This window comes from Lineus longissimus, chromosome 4 (assembly GCF_910592395.1).
Source record: "Lineus longissimus chromosome 4, tnLinLong1.2, whole genome shotgun sequence".
Classification (NCBI taxonomy): Eukaryota; Metazoa; Nemertea; class Pilidiophora; order Heteronemertea; family Lineidae; genus Lineus; species Lineus longissimus.
In genome coordinates, this window is record NC_088311.1 from 17898462 (window position 1) to 17919630 (window position 21169).

The 21169-nt window shown below is 40.6% G+C and overlaps 1 protein-coding gene and 1 long non-coding RNA gene across 2 annotated transcripts in view; one reads left to right on the forward strand and one right to left on the reverse strand.

The window, feature by feature from the left end:
* The window catches only part of LOC135486534 (trissin receptor-like), a 120946-nt gene that overhangs the window by 69760 nt on the left and 30017 nt on the right, over positions 1-21169 (forward strand). The gene's annotated exons all lie outside the window — the stretch shown is intronic.
* On the reverse strand, positions 14074-15407 carry LOC135487313 (uncharacterized). The gene is made up of 3 exons (XR_010446812.1): positions 15144-15407; positions 14773-14843; positions 14074-14366 (listed from the first exon to the last, which is right to left on the reverse strand). It is a non-coding gene; the product is annotated as an uncharacterized LOC135487313 (long non-coding RNA).

The window sequence follows — 21169 nt, forward strand, 5'->3', positions numbered from 1 at the left end:
TCCGAGTCGTGCATGGAAAATGGTAAGTTAATGTAATACATAATTTCTCAAAGACAGTGCATGCCGTAGATGGTTGTGATATGCTTTTTGCTTCACACTTAAAGATCATAAACACGCCAGGTTTAAAAAATCGATTTCAATGGAAATACTCCCGGCAAAAGGTAGTTCATGGTTGGAGGCTGGCGATCAAAGGGCACTATCACAGTTAGCCGAGCTTCAGTGACGACATGGGGAATCATTTTTATTAACCATTCAAAAACTTCAAAGAGCCTTGCTTTTCCTCTCTTCAAACTGGTGCTTTTCTTTGACGAAAAAAAAGCTATGGTATTCGTTTATTTTTTCAAGTGAATGAGATGTCTTTCCTCCTTTTCATTCTACGTTCCTAAGTTTGTCGAGTGTTCTCGGCTATCTTTGTTAGAAGTTTGTGGTGTCTTGGATGATATACTTTTGCACTTCCGTGGTGGCAATGAAGACATCTGAAATCGGGTTATCTTAATTCTGGCTATGTAGCTTCGCCATGTTACCCTTTTTAATTTTTTTTCGTTTTTTGTTATTTTTAATTTTAGATTAGGATTATCATGATCATTGCTTATTTTCTCTGCTTGGCCAGGACACTTTATGAACTCATACAACTGCTCTGTGATCGAGTTTAATCGTAATTACGTGGACACGAATAGAAAATTTTAAAAAGAGTCATCTTTATCCTTGAATCTCAAAATTAAAATTCGATTCCTATAATCATCATCTTCCTCGTTCAAGTCTTTCAAACATCGCTAAAGCCCTGTGTACACTGTCAACATTTTCGGTAACATGTTGAGCAACATGTTGACCAGGTAGCTTGTTGACAGAATTGTTGACAGTGTACACAGAGTAAAAAGAGTTCGGTAACATGTTACCCAAATGTTACTGAGATGTTGACGAAAGAATGCAGATGCATATATGTTGACGAGATGTTGACGAGCTTTAACCAATCAGGAATAGATTCTAAAGCACATGACCTACCTGCGGTCATGTGATTTGGACAAAATGGCAGCCACCATGGAATGGAACAAAGGGAAGGAGGACATGCTCATTGAAATAATGGGAAAGTTGCACCTTTTTGTGGGATGTAACATCGAAGCAGTACAAAGATAAGAATAGAAAGAAGTCTGCCCTGGAAGATATTGCGATAGGCCCCATGCTGCTCCCTCAAGATGATCCAGGGCTTGTCCACACTCGTTTTACTTCATCATTGCGTCTTCTCTTCCGCCTGTCAACCACCAGCATCAAAATTGCAGCAGAAGCCCTGACAAGGCATCTTCTCCTCTTGGAATTTTCCATTCTTATGATTTTCCCTCCAAAAACTGCCCTCCAAATCAACATTCCCACTTATTTTTCGGCAACATCTCGGTAACATGTTGGCCAAATGTTACCCATTTGTTACCAAGTGTACACAGGGCCAAAATTTATGTTGCCCAGGTGAGTTACCGTACCTGGTTAACATGTTGCTCAACATGTTACCGAAAATGTTGACCGTGTACACAGGGCTTAAACCAGAGTCTTTCAATAAAGAGACAGGAAACTAGGAAATATATGGTTTCAACATCATAGCCACCGCCCGTTTCGAAAGACACGTGTTGGGACCGAGCTCGTTCGGGTCACGCGTTGCCGAAAGCCAATTCCGCACACCCGGAACTTGAACACCTTCTTTGATCAGCTGAACTCAACCGTCGCAAAGGCTTTGTTGTAAAGTAAATGCAAACTTCAAATTCACTGATTTCTAAAACTACATCATTGACATGCAGCGATATGTTTCATCGTTTCCTTTTCGACAGCATGGCAGCGTTGATTTTAGAATAACTTGAAATGGAACTTGAACACATTCTTTGATCAGCTGAACTCAACCGTCGCAAAGGCTTTGTTGTAAGTAAATGCTAACTTCAAATTCACTGATTTCTAAAACTACATCATTGACATGCAGCGATATGTTTCATCGTTTCCTTTTCGACAGCATGGCAGTGTTTTTCATCTCTAAATGTCACATTATTTTGTGGTTAGCAGTTAGCATTCGGTACATGGGTATCATATGGTTCTATTTGCTGTCATCCGATAAATTATAAATATACCGCATGTTCCAAGTATATTTTTCGTTGAAATATTTGTTCTTCTATTATTCTTTTGCCTCGTAGCTCTGTTTTTAGCTGAATTGAAATGGACTTCATCATGGCTTCCAGTAAAATGCCCGAGAGAGCTGCGGGATCAAAGGAAACATGCCGTGACCTGGCACTGTATTGATTGACTCTGGCTAAATTAAGTAGCACCTGATCTCCTCATAGCGATGCTTTCCACATCAGCTGTGGCTGTATCCGACGACAGGTAATGGTCTCCTGAGGAATCTAGGTGATGTGCGAGTGTGAAATCTTGGTTATTACAGATTTTCTGATTTATTTACATTAAACAATATGTTCTTCGAGTTCCATCCTCCCAAGAAACTCTATCCATCAAGTTAAACTTGTTTTGCGAATTGACGATGCGCAAACTGTTAACGCATGACCAATATCCATTTCTCTCAATATGAATTGATCATGACCACGTACAATTGCTGTCAAAGAGGATTGGGTTGAATCTCCATAACAATGAAGGTATTATTAATCCCTATGCACAATGGTCCATCAGCGGATGTCCAGGTCGTGCACGTCATCAAAACGACCTCTTTTATCATAATTACGAAAGTGTGTAACTTCGTGACTCTGGATCATCTCATCTCCATCACGAGTAGTTCTCCTGAAACTTTGGGCACGTTGTCTTGGTCAAGGTTGTAAGTTCCACTGTTTTATAAGTTCCCCTCCCTTCATGTAGTAAGCTAATTATCATGAAACTAGTTTCTTACAGTCAAATTTGCACAATCAGCGTTTTTGCCTACTTTTAGGTGTTGATTCATACTTTCGCGTGCGACGGCGATGGCCATCGGCGTCCGGACGCGCGTTCGGTCGGCGTGCGATATTAAAGAGTTCAACAAATTTGAACTCTCTGCGTCCGATCGCGGCGTCGTACCAATGAATGATCACTATTCTGGTCATGGGACCAAGGACTCATGTTTATGCATATTTTCAAAGGCGCCTAGTTCAAACTGGAAAGACGGGGAATGGGAATTGATTACGTCGTTTTACGCTTGAGCTTCCTCACATAACGAAGTTAAAATGTCGGACGCAGAAGAGCTACTAATATGTGAAGTAAAATGTTACATACATATCTCGTCGGTGGCGTTTCCTTCGCATCCTGTAGAGGACAGCCATTGCCTGGACATTTAAAATAAGCAGTGCGTCCTCCTCCTCCATTTTGACGTGGCAGAATGGTATAATCGCGTGAGCATTCATAGTCACGCGATACGACGCCTACAAAATCGTGCGATGGCATAGGCGACCGACGCAGGACGCTGCGTTCGACGCCGGCGATGGTCGTGCGTCGGAGTATGAATCCACCTTTAGATAAGTTTTAGCTAAATTATATTCAGCTTGCTGAACATTGAACATGGACAATAGGATTCATTAGTTCGCGCTTGGGAATTCCGAGTACGAATCGATACGATGCTTTGATACTAACTAAGGCACGGGGAATGGAATGACACTGTAATGCCCGCGAGAAATCTCATCAACATCAAGACAGTGTCATCTTTAAATATTTTGTTAATCCGAATTGAGATAACCTGCAGTAACATGATCAGCCCTCTCTTGTCTCAAGAGGATTGGGCTATTTTCGTTCTCCTGCACTAAATATATCAATCCTTATTATCCCAATCCTAATGGTCAATCTGCGGCGGAATGGCGCGGTCATAATTCTGTTGTCGTCAAGGTGTCATGTTGATAGTAATAGCAATAAACTGGATGTTATTGATGAAATGGGTTTTATGCGCCAAATGCAATATACAGTTGACCTAAAAAAAGTGACAAGCATATTTCCGCCACCCTCAGATTCAAAGCACTTAAATATCGGTGGGTAGGATGGATAATTATCTAGAAGAGGAATAAGATCAATTAGGTCTTCTTCGATCTGCCGTTTGAACCGCAGAGCCAGTTTTGTAAAGCAAAGTCGAGTGCAAACTCAGCCGACGGAAAGAAGAACTGAATTGGAACAGCTCTGAAATGACCATTCCCGACTTTGTTTCACAAAATTAGCTCTCGAGTAATGACAAAGCAGGACTGAATCGAAATAGCTTGATTTTATATTTCTCCTCTCATTTTTCTTTTTGGATACATCATGAATCCCTCGGAATGAAAAATTGTCTAGCCACAAGTGTAAATCTATCATTTGCGTATTTTATTGATCAAACCCCTATGCTTGTGGTTATCAAATTTTACCCTTTATCCCCAAACGGAAAAATAAATAAATCGGTATCATCCCCATGATGTCTAAATCGGATATTTCACCGATTTGTCAATATTCGTTCTCTTAGAAACAGAGCCAAAAGATGTTTTTATTTGCGCTACATCCCCGAATTGAAATACATCCCAATATAAGCTGCAGTAGCTTTTATATGGAAGTTAGTACTTCATATCAAAGAACAAAGGAGTACTTAAAGGAAAGCTATTAGCGAAACGCTTACAAAATGGGGAGTCATTTTGAACGGCCAGGTTAAAACCTAAGGCGGGAATCAGCGTCCGTTGATAAATGTTAGCAGATTCGAGTTCCCCTCAGGTAGCTGATTATGTAGCTAAGGAGCTGCATGAGAAGTAATCACATATTTAGGTAGTAAAGACTTGTGCCACGACTGGAACTCTTTAAGAGCATTAATTACTACGCTACTGCTCAGTAAACTTCTACTCAACAATGGAAATTCACACAAGTGCACATAAAATCATAAAAAAGCTAGACTGGCTGATCGTGCTTTTCCAACTAACATGACTAAAAATAACGATCAATGTGTTTTCTACCACATTGTATCTAGGAGTTCAGACAAAAAAAATTTAAAAATCGTCAAAAAGTTTGAGAGAAAAAATAGTTTACTAATGAAATAGGAGAACATATTGAAAAAAATGCACTTACTCCTTTACGAACTATTTGAATTTTTTGCGTTTTTAGGCCTTAACTGGGTTCAACATAGCCAAAGCATTTAATTTGAGACAAAGTAATTTTCAAGGTTCTTGTTCAAACGCCTGGAGCTGGTCTCAAATTTAAATCACAATCGCAAAAGTGCCAAATGGAAATTTAGCCTGTGGGTTGAGAGGTTCGTCCATTGGGACTTATTTTCCAAGATGTATACATTTTGCATTTTAAATCCAATCATTATATTTCCTTCTATTCTTATTGATAAGCTTAGGCTTCAAGTAATCCTTAACAAGGTTACTGTCGTGACGAATAGGTGACTATAAGGGAGACTTTAGGCTGGAGCCAGGTAGGCCAGATTGAGTTTCACGAAGTCGCCGATGAGGGTCTCTTCTGTCACTCATGGAAACTATTCACGATGGCTCTTTGAAGTTTGGTATTCTTGAGCAGGATTTTTAAGCTGAGGCGAAGGATTTCCTTTTATCTTCGTGGATGGGGAACGGTTACATATTTCTGGAAGTTGTCCTCCATCCAGTGCCAGAAGTAAGGTCTTCTGCCATCGACTTTGGCGATGGGGTGCACTTGGCCCGCTTACATGAGGAGTAAAATTCACTGAATTAAACACAATTCAAGATTTTTCTGAGTCCAGGGCTGGTTGCAATTGGAGACAAGTTACTGTACATTTTCACCCAGTTTGGTGATCTTTAAAGGCCAGACATGCCAGACAGGTGTAACTTCTGGCACACAAAAGACTACACCCAGATATAGAAAAAGGCCTATTTTTCTAAAGGCTCTTTAGCCAATAGACGCTGGTAATTGCAGTTGAGAAAGTACAGCAACTTGCTGTAGAATCGGCCTGACTTCTTTCAGAAGCCTTATTTCCTAATCAAAATCCAAACCAAAAACCAACAACACGCACAATTAGGTTTCATGTGTATTTTATTTGGTCACCTTCATACAGATGATTAACTACATGTACAAGAAAAAGTGAACAAGGAAGTAAGGAACGGCCAGGGTCATAACCAAGATCTTACAGATCCGATACGACTGTGACCTCTGTGTCGTTCTCAACATACTCCCAGCTCAGCGATAAATTCCAATCTGCATTCATACATGTCATTCCATGCACTACACAGACCGCCAGCCAATTACATCAAAATTCCAACAAAGGAAGACTACTACTACTACTACACAAAGGATTAAAACATTGCGTTATTTACAAGTAGTGCAGCCACAGCCTATTCAAAAGGATCACACATGAATGACCTAGTTAAAGCATTGTTACTACACTAATGCGACGTGCTGATTGGTCAAACATTACCGTGGCGGCGCAGGTCGGGTTTTTCTGGTGTTGACCAGGACCGTACTATGCGTCAACTAAGGTCTATCAAATTGACCGCCGAGTCCGGCCTATAGGCTCCAATTTACCCTGCCGGGTTTCAAAATAAATGACCAGGGGGAAATGCTTTCAAATTTGCAATGTTATAGGCTATTGACTAGGTTCGTTCGTTCAAAACTTGAAATTTGAACTTAGATGATAATGAAGATTTTCCAATTATGCCGTGTATGATAAGAAAACTGCGGTGGCCGATTCGAGTCACCAGATCTCACGAGATGATTTTCTGCGGCCTGAAAGCTTGAGACCGCATCAGGTAGATCGATATGACAAGGATCCGACACGATTGTAGCTTTTTTATTTATCACGTACCAAACACATTCCTGGAAATACCAAGAAAATGACGATGAATGGCAAGTTTTTGTCATTTAGCCCTAAGTGTATGTTCATGTCGTGAAGACGTCAAGACCTCAAGAAATTTACCCCCCCCCTCAACCACCTCCTCTCATGAAAAATATCGAGGGTTGAAAAGTATCTCAAATTTTATAGACTTGAAATTGTCGTTTTTGCCAACAAATCAACTCTACTTATTGATCCAATTTTGCAGGAGGATTGTGTTTCAGTTGGCGTATGGAACATTTTTTAAAAGCAAATAAAAAAAAATCGCTTAATTGTGTATCTCAAAGCTTTGATATGTCGAGAACGAACAAGCCTACAAGGAAATATATGAAACGCAACGTTCCCAAATCACGTCAATCTTTGCAAATTGAAAACCGAGATGGGTAGCTACTGAACATGTCTTGAGGCAAATCGAACACTTCCTTCTCATGTCGTTTTTTTCCGAACTAGGGCTGCATCTTAAAGACAGGTGAGAGGCAACTAATTGATTCCGAAGATCAGATGGCAGCTATTAATGATGACATGCCATGCAGATGTTGACCACCTGCACAATGGCTGGAGGTATGTACAATTTTTTTCCTGATGAAATTTACCATTCTATTCAAAAAAGAACCTTGGATATATCATGATAGAAACAAATGTTTTTCATAATTGCGATTTCACAAACATTTGGATGACGAGCACCTGCAAAATTGCTGATTCCGAAGGCAAAGGGACTGATATCAATTTTGGCATAAAATGACATGCAACGGTATTTAAGAACAATTCAAATATAGACACCGAATAATGTGATCAAAATGCTTTTTTGGCTACTTTCATCATATGTACCAAATATTATTTGGCACAAACGCAAGCGGTTTTGGTGGCCTAAACATCACTGTCCAAGTGTACATTTTGATGCCGACCGGATAGCCGAATTAGCCAAATTTCTTTGTGTAGTTTTAGGTGTTTTATAATAGAACGGTGTGGATTGTCACCAGTCATAACGCTCGGGGAGCCGCCATTTTTTCCTCACACTTGCAAAACCTCGGCTGCCGGCACAAGGTTTTCGCTTTTATTTTTCCTTAACCCTCGCGGAGTTTGGTGAGACAACCAATAATTCCACGTAGTATTAATTTCTTCAACGCAGATGGAAAATAAACCGCCACGTAATCAATATCTCGTCATGGCCGCTCCTTGTTCTGTAACTTCTTGTTGGGTCTGAGATGCCTCGTACTAGCTATTCGCGGCCTTTTTGACGTGTTTTCATTGCCAATAAGCAGCACAGGCTAATGTCCGACTACATAGCTTGTCATTGAGTTAGCATCGCTTAAAGTGAATTTCGCAAGAACAGTTTTAGAGCCAACTAATTAAAGGCTACATTTTAACCGCCCACGAAAATGTGCCTTCTCATTTCCTATTCGAACCTCCGGTGCAGAAGAATGCCGAGTTAAAAAATTCTAACGTCATACTTGTGCATCAGTTTTGGAGTTGATCACTCATCCTGGCTTTGATACCGACTGTGGCTCGAGAAAAAAACGGGGAATTATACATTTGAGATCACTCTAGCCAACGATATTCAAGTGCATTTTACCCAATACCGGTACGTCAAGTTCTCACCATGATAACAGGCAGTCGCTTGCAGTAGAGCTCAGTAGAGATCTTGTTCAGCGACTCGGAGAATTTTGTCAAGCTGCTTAAGCATGTTAAGTGAGGCTGAGATGGACTTGGTTTTTTTTACAAAATCTAAGTTGATTTGTGATAAGCAGCTTAACCCTGGAGAATCAATTCCCCAATGACTGAAAATCGTATCTTAAATTTTTGTGTATCGATGGCAAGACTTCCAACTTACTGAGTAGCCTGCCTTGGGTGACATGCAGTCCATGGGAAAATGTGTGCTCATTGAAAAATTTGCTATGAATAACCTGTGTTCTATGACCGTAGAGAGTTTTCAGTTTATTTTGTGCGGACAGCTCGCTCTACTTTAGGTGCAATGCAATGTACATGTAGAAGTAAATTAACAACAAATTGTTGGAGTTCACTGCTAAATCGAGACAGTCGGACGGAGCACACATTTTGCTCAAAATCTTCGGGTAACACTCAGGTGGGGCCTAGCTACATTTGCTCTACCCCCCTGGTCTTGCTTCGAACAAATGACGGTGTTAATTTCAGAACCAAAAGAAGAAAAAAGAAAAGGCCAGACTCTGATGATAAGGACATATATAACTTCATTTTGGGAAAAGATAAAAAAACAACGATAGACATTAATGTTTTTTGCAGCTCGTTTTTCAGCTGAGATGAATACTTTTGGAGTTACTGTAAGTTCGATTAAAGTCATGATTGCATAGTTCGAAACCTACATGTAAGAAGATCGACATCATTTCCTCAAAACATGGACGGAATTAAAAGAGTATCGTGTTCTTTGCGTGGTGTTGCTTTGGACAATCTCCACCGACCAATAATCACCATGTTTTTTTCCCAAGTTACACGAGATTCTACTCAAACGCCAGTCAGTGCACATGTTCATTAGTTTTTGGAATGTCCGCTCTGGAATGACAATGCAAAAAGCAAGTTATTTAGACCGCTAGAAGGTGTCGACGTTACTTAAGGAACTCCATCCCGTGCCCTTTTATCCGCGGATGACTGCGCGACAGGTCGATTATCATGGGGACACTGATTTATCATGATAATGATAGTTCAATGCCTATCCTACAAGGAAGTTGTTGAAATTTCTAGTGAGAAATCAAGAGTGCAAAGACGGATCAGACTGAAGCTAGTTAAATTGTTGGTACCCTAGTGATAGTAGTTGGAGTTTCACTACAGAAATGTGCGGTTTCTGTCCGGCTCTATTCTTGTTCCATTACAGGAACACCGTGTCTAATAAACACGGACATAAATAACACCGGGTCTATAAGATACGGAGAGCATCGCCGTATCAGCACCGTGTCTATTAAGCTCGGTGTTATTAGACCCGGTGTTTCTGTAATGGAACAAGAATGGAGCCGGATATGAGTGTTGTTTTTTGTATGGCAGTGGGCGGCTAATATTACTGGAACTCTGGCAAACGGTTGCCCCATTCATGACATGTACTGTTCGTCTTGTATTATCCAGACAAACGTGTTTTTCAAGAATGTTGTCCAAAATAATTTTTTTTCTCAGAAAGTGCACTCAAACTTTTGACCTGTCACTTTCAGCCATTTTGGATAAGGAGTAAAAACCACTTCATGACTTTTTATCGCATTACGATTGGCCACAAATGTTATCGATACTTGTAGAAACTTGCAGAAACTTGGCTCGAATTTACGAGCCATTTTCTGGTGTTGGAAGAAGAGTTCTCGTGAAATCTCGCCTTTTCACGTCGTCTCGACAATAACCTTTTTTCCATCTAACCTTGTATATTCCATCTCTTGGACATTTCAAACGTCTACATGTACATCTGATAATGCCAATCTGCCCTGGTAGGTCTTGTGGTGCCGCCAATATAGCTGTCATCATCCTGACGTTTTACTAATCTACCTGTTAGTTCGGATATCATATGTCTAGACACGACACGAATTATATCAAATATCGACTATTGTTGTCGAAAACTCATCCACCATGTCACTTTATCGTCCTTAGTAAACCTTTTGACAAATAAAGCGCGATAGAGCGTAATGCTAATAAAGGTTGTCGCGATTTCCCGTCAAACGCTTTCATCGTATTTCCAAATAGGTTCAACATTTTCGATAAACGTTCCTCATGTGCCGCACGCTGTTCACAGGTTATCAATGGTATGTAGAACGAATCGGGAGTGCAATAATCATGATTTTCCTATCAACTTCAGTCAAACGATATGGATGCCAGTACTTTCTGATGTCATGGTGTTAAACGTTATAATGGTGAGAGGTACATGTAACACAGACTGGGATATTTTGCCTATGACGAGACATAAAGGAAACCTATCACGAAACACTTATAAAAAATGGGGTGTATTGAACGGCCCGGTTAAAACCTAAGGCGGGAATAAGCTCTCATTGATAAATACTAGCATATACCCATGGAGCGGGCAAAGTTGAAATGTAATATACATTAGTTAAATGGCACGATGATTGAACTACATTAAATTTCTAACGTTACTGAAGTTTTATTAAAGGTTAAAGACGAAATGAACTACATTTAGGGACTTATTGCTGCTATCTACATGCAACCCCCAATAGATTGATTGAAGTACGCTATTTTGCACAATGCATTGAGACCAGTGACAGCAGGTCCTGTTCAAATAAGGCCCTCACATATTAGGCATATCACCTACCCACTCCCGTACCCAATGCCAATGTCGGACCAAAGCCAGGCGCATGGAGAAATGCAGAACGCAATTCAAACTGACAACATCAGTCAGTAAAGAATAAATCAAAGAGCAAGCGCTGGCCACTGTACATATTTTGTCCATCCTGGCATAACTGTTTATTGATACCCTGACTGCATGTTCCGGTAGGCTACTCTGCAGAATTTGCCTCATCACTCAGGTCAGTGTTTCTCGAATAGAACTAAAATAGAATAGGCTAATCATTAATCTCCCTGCTAATACCCTGCACCATGGACCAGGTTGTATAGCACTACATACGTACTGGAAGCTAATACTGATGTGGCAGGGAGAATATGCGTGAAGTTTGTGTATGCTTTTGAGAATGAGCGGAGCTCTCCAGTCGACGTGCTCTCTGAAAAGTTGTTATTTATTCTAAAACCACGAAGATATTCGACGTATGACACCCTCAGTGACACTCTTACGTATGATCCAGACCTACGAAGCCAAAGGTTGCAAGAATTCGACGCATTTCCAAGGCCCAATTTTGAAACAAAAATTACCTCCTAAATAGCGGCCACAACGCGCATTATAGTATAGATTAACAGTGTCTAGTTCCTTTCAGGTAGTTAATTATGCTAGCTGGTCATCAGCGTAACATTGCACACCATTGCAAAACATTACTGACTCCTTTCAATGAACCGCATGAGAGGTAATCACCACGTTAATCACCACATTACTACGTTCAGCTAGTCTGAATAAAGATTTTGTGCCACGACTAGATCTCGTTAAGATGATACCGAAGATCGATTTCAACAAAAACACATGTTCTGTTTAAATGTAGCTTATATTGATATCGACACATGTACATCACGGTCTCTTATATTTGTTACGCGATTTTGTTCATGAATACATAATCGTGGTGATTACTTTTGCAGTCGTTCATGCAAGCAGCAGGGGTAACAGCGTATTGTGTAATCACCCGTCACCCCTTCCATTTGCCAGATTTGAAACTGCGATTGCGACAGCTAAAATCAGTTATCATGATCGGGGCGATAAGAAAAAATGATTTTGTCTGTGATCAGACACCGTGTATAAACTTCATACGATAAATCTAACAAACTATTGCACCAGGAAGTTAAGCGCGGTGTGAATCCTAAATGTCAGTAGTTCCGTTTGCTGAAAACAACTTGACATATGGGACTGTAAATACACGAGTTGTTTAATTGTAAGTTTCCACATCTCTCACGAATTGCAAATAACAAGGACTAATTCTTTATATTTGTGCATGTACTCTAGATCAGCGATTGCGACAGACAAAATTAGTTGTTCATGATTGTGGCGATATGAGAAATAATTTTGCCTTTGATCAGACACCGTGTATACTTCATACGATAAATCTCACATACTATTGCACAAGGGAGTTAAGCGCAGTGTGCATCCTAAATGTCAGTAGTTTCGTTTGCTGAAAACAACATGACATATGGGACTGTAAATACACGAGTTGTTTAATTGTAAGTTTCCACATCTCTCACGAATTGCAAATAACAAGGACTAATTCTTTATATTCATGCATAGACTCTCTGATCTAGATATTTTCGGTTACAATGAGTCTGGCCGAAATCGGAGTCACTAGGCCAATTGGCGCCTAACCATAGCGGCACGCTAAAACGTCCATCCTGCCTTGGAGGAGGAATATTCCATGGAGAAAATCATCTCCAAGTGCAGAGCGAACGCTGAAGAGAAGAACAAGGTTACAAAATAATAATCCTTAACTCGTACTGTCGTTATACGCATGCGATTCGCGAGATCACCGATGTCCTTCCACACTAAAACTTTGCAAGAAAGCTTTAATTTTGAAATTTTGTTGAAGAGGTTTTCGCTAGAATTATTAAACACTGTCCGACTGTAGATGCTAAGAATTACTGTTCAAAATATCGAATTAGCTGTGAAAGTATACTCAGACAATTTCAAGTGATGAACGAATTTCATTACTTGCTTCTGGCCTCAAAGCCTTTTATTCATAAGTCATAAATGATGTTTTTGGAAATGAAATAATACTGCCTAACGAACACTTATTTGTGCACAATATCAAGGTGTTAGAGCAGTGGGTTCAGACACATGGAAATCAAAAGTCTGTTAAGGTTATGCGTAGATACCTTGAGTCATACTGATCATTATTTTCTCGCCTTTCCCTTCTGATAGTCTTTACATCAGCTCAGCTCCAGTGGGCCTTTTGCGGGTCGAACCTGGATGTAATCCACACCGATATTCATTATAACAAATAAAACTTTCTGAAAGGGGACAAGTGTACGAGCATGCCGAAAGTCATGGCCGAGTCTCATTTATAACATCGAAGAAAAAAGGAATCGTTATCAACAATTTGTATCTCAGTACTCAGCATATGCTCCCTCGATCTTTGTTATGGACCCAGAAGTATTAAGGTAGCAGGAAGGGTTGGGCGTTTGTGGTTTCTGAGTCTGAGGGGGTTGGTGTCTGTTGACTGTGCTTTAAGAGAGACTAGGCATGGCGCCAGTCTCTCTTAAAGCACAGTCAACAGGCATTTGGTCTCAGTATTTGGGTTTTGATTGCCATGACTGTACCCCTGTAAAAGTCAGAGGAGGAGAAGTTTGGAATGATGAAAGCATTGAAGAAGAAGAAATGTTATTACATGTATTGAGGAAAGCAAAATTTATTATGAGACTAGAAGGCAGTGTCCTGACTTGATTATTTTGAAAATGGCGGTCTGAACACATTAAAAGGTGGAACATGGCATTTTATCGACTTTGAAGTGTTCCGCAGTTAAAGGGAGACTATAGGCAGCAGCTAGGTAGGCAAGATAAAGTCATACAAATTTGCCAATAGGGGTCAGTCATATCTCTAGGCATGGCGCCAGTCTCTCTTAAAGCACAGTCAACAGGCATTTGGTCTTAGTATTTGGGTAAGTACAGAATCAAGGCAGCTCAGAGAGCAATGATTGAACGATGGTGTGGACAAGTCCAAGGATACTGCATCAGTCATGACCAAGTTCTCACCAGAAAGCGTCACCACCAGCATATTCAATGTTCAGTTCCAACCTGTACCAGTCCAATGCACGCCTGTCATGGTCAGCAGTGGTCAGCTTAGCGCGATATGGAACATTCTTCTGAAACTCAAGCGAGGGAAGTCTGCTCATTAGCCTATCTCGCGCACTGCTCCTTCTTGTCAAACATCGTAGTGAAATCGTGGTACAGTGGGGCGTCCTCGAGGATTGCAGCTGGTCGGACAGACGTGAGGTGGAATGTGGGCGGCTGCACTTCTTCGTTGATGTGCGATGGCAGATAGCACAGTTGTTGCGTTGCATGACAGCTGAAAGTGAATGCGATATCAGAGAAGTGAGGCGTTTGCAATGAGACTATAGGTGAAGTAGAAGCAAGGAGTGAAATGGGCCATCTTCCAGTGACTAATATACAGAGTAAGGACACTGGGTGTTGTTAGATTCAGCATTGAATGTATTCCTCGTACAAGCGTGAATAGTATGGACATACAGTGAGAGGTGAGAGACCCCTATTGACTACTTCTTGTAACTTTATCTTGGATATTATATTAGTATTGAACTTTTAGCCATGGAATAATGAAGAAATTGAAGTTGTAGGCATGGAATATGAAAAATTATTCAACGGTGAAAGACATTATTCCATGAGGCTTTGCCGTGATCGCAAAGGACGCGACGCGATTGGTTCACATGCTAATGAGGTATGATAATGATAATTACCTCTATAATGCTACTTGGATAGCGACTGTGTCGTTGATTGCAACAGTGGTCAGGTCTATGTCAATTTGTGCCTGTAATGTCAATGAAGTATGATGAGGTGATGACGATAGTGCAATTTTTAAATATTGGCAAGAGATCATACTACAACATAGGTCTTGTTTTTGACAGATGACTGTGCGACATTCCCATTGGGTCTTGTTAGAGTCAGCGCTGCATGTATTCCTTGTACAAACTTGAATAGTTGTGACAGACTTTGAGGGGTGAGAGACCCCTATCGGCTACTTCGGCTAACTTTATCTTGCCTACCTAGCTGCTAGCAATAGTGCCCCTTTATCAAGACTGAAACCCACTGTGCGGGGCTAAGAAATTACCTTTATAATCCTAGTTGGATAACCACTGTGTAGATGATTTGAAGAGTGCTCTGTGGATGTGTGCCTGTAATGTCAATGAAAGTATGATGAGGTGATGACGATAGTGGAATGACGAAATATTGGAAAGAGATCTATTCCTAGAAGAACATATGTCCTGTTTTGACTAGGTGGCGCATTTTAGAATCAGCAGTGAGCACTGTGTGTAACATGGTGGATGGTGGAGGCAGCGGAGATAATAACTGTGTCGAAAGTATTGTTATAGGGCCTTCCCTAGGCCCATGGGGTTAACTTTACAATCCACGATTGAAAAGACGTAGTTTGATCGCATTCAACTATAAATCCATTGAACAGTTGTGTTCCTTTAGTCAACCGATGACCTTTTGTTGGGCCATGATCGGGGATTGTAAACTGTAAATGTATTATGGACTGGGAGAGAGGGGAAACACAAGTGAAATAGACCAAAACAAGTGATTTTGGGGCTTTGATTTAGACGCATGCCCCACATGCGCCATGCGGGATTATACGGTTCATGTGAACTTGTTGACATCTACATGATCTAGTGCTGTTATTGGTCATGGTACATGGTAGGCCTAATCATCATGGCTATATGTTTCAGGAAAAGCTCGGAGTAAAATGAACTGCCGATTAATAATAATGTTGTTCATGTTTACCATGTTTACTAGTACACAGCCATAGGGTATGCACTGGCCAGTGCACTTTCTGCACGTCGTCATGGTCATGCGTGATACCTTGCATATTTTGTTTTTTGAATGCGCATGCTTTTTGGGCAAAATCACTTGTACGAACACTAATGAATAATGTCTTCTTATCCCTATGACTCCATACACAGTGAGGGCATTGTCCCATTCCCATCAAATGGTAACTTATTGTACCGTATTCGGGTGGAAGTTGGGGAGCAGATACCTACCGTTGCACGCCTGTCATAAATCAGCAGTGATGAGCTTAGCGCGATATGGAACATTCTTCAGAAACTCAAGCGAGGGAAGTCTGCTCATTAGCATATCTCGCGCACTGCTCCTTCTTGTCAAACATCGTAGTGAAATCGTAATGGAAAACGTCTGGCTTTGCGCCAGACGTTGAGACTAATAAGTGAAGAACTAATAGGTAAAGAACTTCTACTTGCGCAAGACTGCTCTGATAAAATTATCATTGCAGAGACTACGGTGACGTACACATATATTTTTTACAATCAAAAATGCCCTCAAAAGACGACATGGAATGATTATTTTATTGATATTTCCTACTATATACCTTCCAATTATCACTTTATACAAATAGATCGGCGTTAGGTCGCATGCTTTTCTTTCCTGGTGACACTATAAAGCAAAATAGTTGCAACCCCGTAAATGCGCTATAAGTCCAATAATAAGTGACGGTGACCCGTTATAAATGTTTCGCCAGCTTCGCTTTTTTGCCGCTACGCGGCGCGTTGGGCCCTTGCATCAAGCCCTTATGGGAAGATCTATTAAACAACCATATCACGTTCGCCTTAATGCCTATCAAGTTACTATCTCACTATCAACAAGTGATTGGGTAAGTTTCTAACTATTGCGAACAATGATCGAACGAAGTGCGAAGGTCTATGGTGTCATCAAGTCCTGTGTGAATGCATTTTCGCGATACTCGTATCATCGTTTATCCCATATGCCCGAGGTCAGTGAAATCCAAGGGCACAAACTCATACTTCGTCGGCTTCAGAGAAATATATCCCACAAAACCAGCCAAAAGTGGCGCAGGTAAGCCCTAAAGTATTATCACGATCGCCTTGCTAGGCTGTAATCAGTATTCAATACACATTATAGCAGCCTTGCCGTGGGGTAAATTATGACACGAACTTTGCCACGGGACAGATACAAACTCATACTTTGTCGGCTTCAGAGAAATATATCCCACAAAACCAGCCAAAAGTGGCGCAGGTAAGCCTTAAAGTATTATCACGATCGCCTTGCTAGGCTGTAATCAGTATTCAATACACATTATAGCAGCCTTGCCGTGGGGTAAATTATGACACGAACTTTGCCACGGGACAGATTAATGGATATCATTAAATCATAAACTTGACACAAGGGATTACATGTTGATTGACTCGACACCCTTGTTTCGATAATTTGAAGTCGTGGCGTGATTCTGGACTGTTCCAGGCCGTAACCTCAGACGAATCATGATGATATACAAGATTAAATGTACTTAGTGGCGGAAATTTTAATTGGCAGACTAGAACAGCCCAGCAGTGACCTAGAAACAACATGTAAGCCGTTATGACAGTTTTATTAGTTTCGCATAGTCAAATTATGTAGCCTTGGTATCGGCTGCTGGAGGCAAGAAATACGACGGACTATACATGCCTGATAACATGCCTGATAACATGTCTGATAAGCAGGTAACAGAAGCGTGTATCAGATGCTTCACGTACATTATGTACATAACAAATGCAGATGTGGAGTGAACATGGATTTTGGTTTCGGACAGTGCGTTTTTAAGTTTGGCATGTTGGACAAAACCTAGTTAAAATACATCGGATGGACATAAAAATTTTCCGAAATTTAAGGCAGGGGTTCACCGATGAAAGGAAAATAATGAATACGTTTCAGTTCAGTAGCGTAAAATATTCTGGTCTCAGGGTAGGGGTCAAATTAACCTCGTCGCGGCAGAGTTTTGATGTTTTGCTCATGCCTCCTGTGGGGAGATCGAGCGCTTGTAAGCAAAATATGGTGACTCGTGGCCTATCTCTTCCATCTAGCTACATTTGATATTGAAAATGCAACAATCTTGACATAGCTGCGATCAAACAGACTCTGATGTACGTATTCTATTGAACCGATTGGTGCAATTGGCTATCAGCCCCGAAACGATAGTACATATAAATGTAATTCGAAAGGCACCTTTTAGCTTTTCCGCAAGATGATTTTGTCCAAGGGAATCGACGCAAAACCATTTGTAATGGTCGGTGGCCAATTTCCTACAAATTGGGTATGGTTGCATGGTTGGTAAGCTTTCTAGTTTTATACAACTTTGGGCTGATACCTCTTTTTCTCGCCCTTCAGCAGCCAAGAAGTTCAAAGATATAGACGTCAAGCCCTTTGGCGGGGTTGATTCAATATGTTGCCGGGAAAAATAATCCGAGTTGTTTGAATCGCAACCTTAAAATCATGAAATATCACTATTATCAAGTACACATGTATAGAATAGAATAGAAGGAACGACTTCAAATAATACCAAAAATATGTGTCTTAGCTTTCAGGTCTTTTAAATTGCAAAGCGGTTGATTTTAATTGACCTCCTGGCCATTTGCAAGGGGCAGTGCAAAGATAATTGGTTCCTCCCTCATTTCAAGACTGTCGTTGGTAATTGAGTTTCATCATATTTTGCTTAAGAAAAAATGCAAATCAATTTTCAATTTTCATAATTGGTACGAATAACCTGTACTGGGAGAGATTTTTTTTATTTCTCGGATTGTTTTTGATTAACATTATTGCGTGATTCTGTTTGCCGCGAGTGTTTAATATGGGGTTGTAATAAAATTCAGGCTAATCAATCCGACAAGTTAAATGGTTAATGATGAAAGGACTAGCTAATTCTAAGAATCATCATAAATCTTCTGCAACCAACAATGCAATCCCTTTATCCCCCCTCCCAACACTTTATTTTCATGTTTTGACAGACACTTTATTATGTTTCGACAGACATTTTTAGATCACAATTTTTCTCGCGCTAGGATTCGATAGCTATCACCCAGGCTTGAAATTAACTCGTCAGATGTTCTCATGCAGCTCCTTTCTCCTGAATGTTTTCACCGATTAGACTATAAGTAATGTTCTCGGACTGGAAAAATATTGAAGGTCTGCAGGCACATTATGTTTACAGCCCCTTGAAGATAAAACCATTCGTACTGCTCTAAGACGGCTTTTGGAGCGGTACGAACTATCAAAATTTTGTCTTATATTCCTCAGCTAAGCAAATCAGTTGTGTGATCGTCCAGTCACGAAAGAAAAAAAGGGTACAACTCTTTGCTGCGATGCTTTGGGAAACTAGACAGTTCGCCTACAAATGTATTTTTATGACAAATAGCTTTTTTAAATTCAAAATTGACTGAAAAATGACGAGTTTATAACTATTTACTTGTACCAGTGTTGATCATATCGCGCTGTCCATTGTTTGATGTTCCGAGAACTGATACTCGACTATCTCTTCAGGGATTAGGCTCACGGAACAATAGGCCCAATACTGGGAGAATCTGAATTGTTCGAATTTGGTTCCAAGGGGCCTGTAAACGTAATGTTTTTGACACTACCTTTTTTCTCGACTTTTCGACTGTTCAGAATCGACCATGATAAGTACATGGTGTACTCTGAACAAGGGGGGGGGGGAGATTAATTTACCGTTGCATTGAAGTTCATTGTCCTTTTTTTTTTTTTTTAAAGCATATCCATAACATCTTGATATAATCAATGTTAAGAGACCAGCGCATTCGATTGCCACCGAAACCACTATTCGCTCGTGATACCATTCGTTGCTGTCCTGGTGGGTTATTCTGGTGGGCATATCCCGGCTATACTTTGGCTCGAGGGCATCCGCATTAATCAGATTAGGTGAGTCTGTCGCTAATTGCCATCGTATTGTCTATACGGCTGCCATGACCAGAATTCCTGTGACTAGCGTTCTTGATACCAATATTGAATGCATTGTGACACCTTTGGCTTATGTCCAACGACGAGGGTTCTTTGGTTGGCTGACTGGCCTGACCTTAGACTGATTGATCGACCTTAGATTGATCGACCAGGTCAGAGGATTTTGTGGCCAATATCTTTTTGATTTGTCTTCAATAAAGCGACCGTAAACCACTGCAGCGAAACTCCTCATCGGACACCTCTGGAAGCAATACACTCTCTCTTAATGACATTGCTTGTGGTGCGGGATTTGACATATCCATTCAATTTGAATTTAGATAGACAGGACACCTGTCAATCAAGAAAAGTATTTGATAGTTCAATCAAAGGTTGCCCCCCCCCCCCAAAGGTTCTGCTGTCGATAATCAATTTGTATGGCTAGTGTGCATCCTGTGCTATCGATATCTTATATACGTTTTTGATACCGCCAATTCGACACTGATCCTCGGTTATTGATAGCCAGAAAAAATATGATTCCAAATATTCTTGACCTATAGTGGTCGTCCGGGATCTTTGACCTCATAGATTCTGAATGCACATTTCCGATAACAAATATCACCACTTCAGCACACGATTCGATTCTGGTCCAATCAATCCCCCATGAAATTGGTTGATAGATACCCAAAATGCGTAAGAATTCCAAAGGTCTTTTATTACGATAGCTTGACCATGTCGTTCATAACGTTAGCTTGACCATTACTTCTTCGTTTAAAGGATTCAGGCCGAGCTCATAACGTAGCCCGCTTGCAACTAGGCTTATACGATGTATATCTTTATGGACTTACACATTAAAGGGATTAAACCGAATTTCGTTGGGCCAATTCAATGCGCCAGACTTTTAAAGAGGGAAATTAATGAGAAAGTAAATTTTCACAACCTGAGAATGTGTAAAAAGTTGGCCGAACTGCTGGTCGAGCGAAATACTCTTCAAGGTTAAAGGCACCAAATCTATTTCCATCTGGGAACGAAGTTATCGGGAATTTAATCATTTTATTGCATTTCAACCAAACAATTTCCAGCCCCTCAATCATTCTTGGAAACATGTCAATAGCAGTTTACGATTTCTGAAGTTTACAGTCTGGCAAGGTTATCAGAAGATCAATAAGTGTTTCATCTTTATCCGTTTTCGACCATCTGTGGCTTCGGAATGTTAACATTCAGATGACAAGAGACTCCACAGTTATATCGGTCTATTTTGGTTTCTGGGTTTGGAAGTAACTAGGCGTGTAGCAGTGTTAACCCCCCTACCCACCCCACCCCAATTCACCCATCCAACCACCGAGAAGAGTCCAGTCCTCACCTACGGTATGGTGACAAATTAAGGTATAGGACTATGAC